Genomic DNA, 5,167 nt, shown 5'->3' with positions numbered 1-5,167 from the left:
AAACCCATATAATGAGGAAGTAATAATAAATGTTTCTGAATTATAACTGTAGTGAAAGTAACTTACTGGAATAAAGTATTTCTACACTGTTAACGATTTCCCTGTATTTTTACAGTATGGTACTGGCAGCACGGTTGCCAGTAAGTTACTGTATTTTGGTTTTACAGTACTGTACTGTAATACCATTTTACAGTACACAAACTAGTACTGTATAGTTACAAAGCAGTACTGTACTGTATTTTTACAATATTTTATTACAGTAGTCTATTTTTACAGTAATTTACTGTAATGTCTATATTGCCCCATAAATACTATTTATTACTTATTACAGTTAATACAATAATATTATATATAATAGCTAGATATTTAGGTTTAAATCTATAGTTATTAATATGGTAAAAATGCTATCCTTGACATGACATAATGAATTAAAAGGCAATCCAAGCAATGGATGTATCAAAATTTTATTTAAAAAAAACATTTAATTGAAACAAAACGTATTTAAAACAAGATTTTAAACAATAATATACATATAAACAAGTTAAATAAAATAAAATCAACAAGTATAAACAAGTTTGGAGACCCCTGCTGTAACATATTTAACTCTGGCAAATAGAACACTGTTCCATAGTTTGAAGTTTTCAGTTTAAAGTCCATCATCGACTAAAAGGTAACATTTCACTGTGGTAAAAACAACACTGGCCCATAGTTTTAAATATTCTACTTGAATTTCATTGAACACTAAAAATAAATGCATTAAACTGTGGCAGACGGACCACAGTGGCCTTTACTTTGAAGTCGTCCATTCAAACTCAATCAGGGACTGCATGAAGCTGTTCACATGGGGGTTAATCACCACAGCTTTTCTCTGCACCAAGTTCCTTGTCTTTTTGCTTGCTCCTTGTCTGGATGTGCACTTTTTCCCATCTTTGGAATTAATTCTATCCAGAAACCTGTTAGAAATATCATAAACATTAAGTCAACAAATATAAGATAGAAAAAGATTCTTAAAAAACTAAACTCAGCCTTGAATTTACTCCTATTCTGAAACCTTTTGCTCTTATTATACTGTTCCACACCTAATTACATTAAAAGACAGAAGATTCACTTACCGCTGAACAAACTCTTTCCTCAATGGACAGCATCCACCTGGATCCTGTCATGATTGAATGTCCTGAACAGAAAGTACAATTGTTACTGATTTGGACACAACTTTTTATTCTGAAAACAAAATCTTTTGTCAATAAAGTCCAGGGACACCTCTGCTAAATAAATACAATTATTAAATTAAATTTCTTAAAAACCAAAGTCTGAATATTTCTGTTTGTATATTTCTACATGGCAAACTAAGACAATTCTGTACATGTTGTGTATGGTCGTGTTACAGTGTTGTGTGTGGGAATTGTGGATGAGTGTATACATGGGTATTTAAAGAAGCTGTAGTAAGTACCTGAGTACAAACTTACCGAACATAATGTGCTTGGTGTGTGTCTGGTGTCACCCGTTGTGCCTCCACATCTGCCTTAACTCCTGATAAAGTGCAAGGACACTCATGTAAACTACAAATAAAAAGTGATTAGCCACATTCCCTTTGTACTTTTACATGTGACGTGAAAGCATTTAATATTGCAGTCAAAAAAATACATGACTTGTAACTGTACATCATGTACTTGCCTGGTGCCTTTAAAGATGATCCATCTTACCCAATCCAGCTTACAAGCAATGGTAAGACTGTAAAAAATACAAATGTTACAAAATCTGTTAGCCATAGAAATAAGTAGACATTGTGAAGGAAATGGTAAAAAAATTTAGTAACACTTTACTACAATAGTTTATTCCTTAACATTTGGTAATGCCTTAGCTAATATGAACTAACAATGAACAATATATTTTACAACATTAATAATATTTGATAATGTTCATTGTGCAGAGACAAAGTGATTGATTTAAAAATGTATTAAGTGTTTAAATCTAATATCATGCTATGCTAACAAATAAAACCTTTCTGTAAGTGTTTAGTCAGTTGTAAAACAAATATATATATATACACTGTTAGATGTCGCTGTAGATTTAGCAGTACATTACTGTAAAAATCCATAGTACTATACTGTATGTGTACATTACAGTACAGTACTGCAGTTCATAATGCATTCTGGGTAAATTTGTTTGAGCGGGAAAATTTTACAGTATCTTTTGGTCTTGATGTAACCTTGCTGTAGCCATTGCTGTAATGTGCCATGCAATAATACAGTGTTAGTGTAATCAAGTGTGCCAACGTCAAATCACACAGAGGGAGAGCAGAGCACAACTCCTGGCTGCAGCTGAAGGAGGACGATTGATTTCTGGCAGTTCGGTAAGTTTGAAATATTTCTGTTTCATGAAAACTTAATTTTTAGTTTAAGAATGTTGTCAATAGTTTGTCACAATATTGTTTTAAACGTGCAATGAGAGAGAAAAACGGTCGCCAACAAAGTTTCAATCTCCCTCAGAAAGTAAGCTAACGTTACACACAGATGTCTACCGCTGCTTTAACTCGCTTTACACCTTTATTAATGAATATAGGGTTGTTTTAACTAAATTATGAGGGTTTTGGTGAGTTTATATTGTGTTGAAAGTGTGGCGACAATGAAACTATTTTAACGAAATGGACAAAGACCACCCGCCAGCGCGATCTTGCGGTCCCAGCATAATGGTCGTTTATCTCGGCGTTTCATCCGTTCAGTTAGCGTCAGAGAAAAGTATTAAGTTCGACTGTTTGGCAAGGCTGACTCGTGGTTGTAAACAGTCAGGACTTGACACGCCGTACACAGCATACTGTAGTACCGAACTCCTCCACAGAAGTGAAAACAAGAAACCTCATATTTAACTGGATACATACATCGAACTCATCGCAGCTTTAACTTCGACCAAATATCATTCAGACCTGGGCTCATCTTAATATCAGATGAACGAAAGGGATTGCCGCGCTTATTGTTGTTGTTATTATATTACGGTATATCAGCAAAAGCAGAGAATATCTTCTCTTAAGCGTTTTACACGCCCAGTAAGTTGTCCAATACATTTTTATGGCATATTGTTTCCACCACTTCAGATGCATTACATGCAGTATATATAAGTTTCCAAAACACATCAAATCAATGCACGAAAAGAGAATGGGCTCCGCATTTACGTACCTTTGTCTTCTCGTCTCTGTCATCTGATCCTTCATCTCTGGATGTAAAATAGTCCATAATAACATCGTGTAGGAAACTGGCATCACCAGGATTGCTCAGATTTAGGCGATCATGTTTATCTTTAAAGTGAGCAGCCAGCTAGCTACTAACTTAGTTAAAAAACTTTGCGTGAAATAGCGTGTTACACCGCAGTTGGTCCGGGTTAAACATTAGGGGCAGTCTTTTTACCTTGTCACTATAAATCGCTATTTTCTGCACTAAACGAGACATTTTCAGAGATTTTCTGTAGACAAGATGTTATAGAATAATAATAAAAAAAGACTTATTTAGATATTTATATATAATATATAATATAACAACTAATATATATATATTAGTTGTTATATATATACTCACCCTCCCTCTGTGTGATTTGACGTTGGCGCACTTTCTCTGATTATTGCAAGTACACCTGGCACATTACAGCAATGGCTACAGCAAGGTTACATCAAGACCAAAATATACTGTAAAATTTTCCCGCTCAAACAAATTTACCCAGAATGCATTATGAACTGCAGTACTGTACTGTAATGTACACATACAGTATAGTACTGTGGATTTTTACAGTAATGTACTGCTAAATCTACAGCGACATCTAACAGTGTAGATCTTGAATTTGTAGCCACTTGCCAGCATTCTCCTGTTAGCAAATATTGTTAGTGGACTCATACACATGTGAGTCTGTGAAAACCACACTAAAGTCTCAAGTCTAAGTGTAAGAAATAAGCATCACAGTTTGATACTCAGTCAATATTAAACATATCAAGTTTATATTTTCAAAGAATGTTCTTTACATTATGTAGGATTATTTTATGTAGAAAACAGTTAATCAAAAATAAATACTTCAGCTGGGTTTTCACAGGCAGGGTCACAATTATCTAGTAGGTGAAGCTAGGTTTTTGGGTTAAGGTTCATACACACCATATCATGTGTGTTTAATCTTTGTTTAAGAATTCAGAAAATGTCTGAAAATTTGATTACTGTAATGCATGGGTCTTCAACCGGGGGTCCGCGGCCCCCAGGGGGTCCGTGACGGAACTGCATGGGGTCCGCCAAATGATGTTCAACAACAAGTTATTTTTTGCTTAAAACGTAAAATATATGTACAAAACGTTACATGTCCCCTTTAAGTTGTGCACATGCGTGACCGCATAGGTTTGAAGGCGCGCGTTCAGTTTAGCCAGCGGACCAAAATAAAATATCTCAAGATTATAAATGTCCACAGGAAGCAGCAGTAGCGACAGAAAAGTCATCATAAAACAGGTAAATCTTATGTGTGTCTTTCTTTCAGAATGTCATTTTAGAATCAGTGCGACATGTTGTCTCATCTATATTTCTGAACTTGTACGGCTGTTTCACGCGGTTCAGATTTAAAGCGCTAATTCAACAGGCAAATGACACCACACCGCGTCTGCATTTTAAAAACTGTGACAAAACTATCGCTCGCATTTAAAAATTAATAAAAAACGCGCGCTGTGATGGTGCTTTGTGCAAGATTCATAGTCAGGTTGAAATCCGCCTCTCAAAAAGTTTCCCCAAAGAGATGCGCTCGGACTCCTTCCATGTTGTTCTCCTGAGTCTGATATGAAGCTATACAGAAAATAAACCTGCGTTACTTAAACTCGTGACAATGATGATACACGAGAAAGGCAACAGACCTCAGAATTATAAAGTAGCACAACCTCTATCTCCACCAGAATAGACAGTCTTTGTGCCATTCACCATGATCAGTCATCTTTATAAACTGAAAGCCCTTGTCCAATTCACAGTAAAATGAAAATATATTACACTGCAAATACCTTAAAATAATATTATATTATTATTATTATTATATTAATATAAAAACTAAATCTACTTTAACAAAAAAATTATGCATTTTAATATAGTATGGCTGTGTGACAATATGGTTTGTTTCTATTTATAAAACAGTTCCAGTCATTGATTCTGATTGGTCA

The 5,167-nt window shown here is 34.7% G+C and overlaps 1 long non-coding RNA gene across 1 annotated transcript; it reads right to left on the bottom strand.

Annotated features, from left to right (window-relative positions):
• Positions 1–578: 578 nt before the first annotated feature.
• Positions 579–1,790, bottom strand: LOC135737887 (uncharacterized). The gene is made up of 4 exons (XR_010528614.2): positions 1,675–1,790; positions 1,467–1,530; positions 1,113–1,174; positions 579–953 (listed from the first exon to the last, which is right to left on the bottom strand). It is a non-coding gene; the product is annotated as an uncharacterized lncRNA (long non-coding RNA).
• Positions 1,791–5,167: the final 3,377 nt, after the last annotated feature.

This window comes from Paramisgurnus dabryanus, chromosome 12, assembly GCF_030506205.2.
Source record: "Paramisgurnus dabryanus chromosome 12, PD_genome_1.1, whole genome shotgun sequence".
NCBI lineage: Eukaryota > Metazoa > Chordata > Actinopteri > Cypriniformes > Cobitidae > Paramisgurnus > Paramisgurnus dabryanus.
This window is presented reverse-complemented; position numbering and strand designations above follow the sequence as displayed.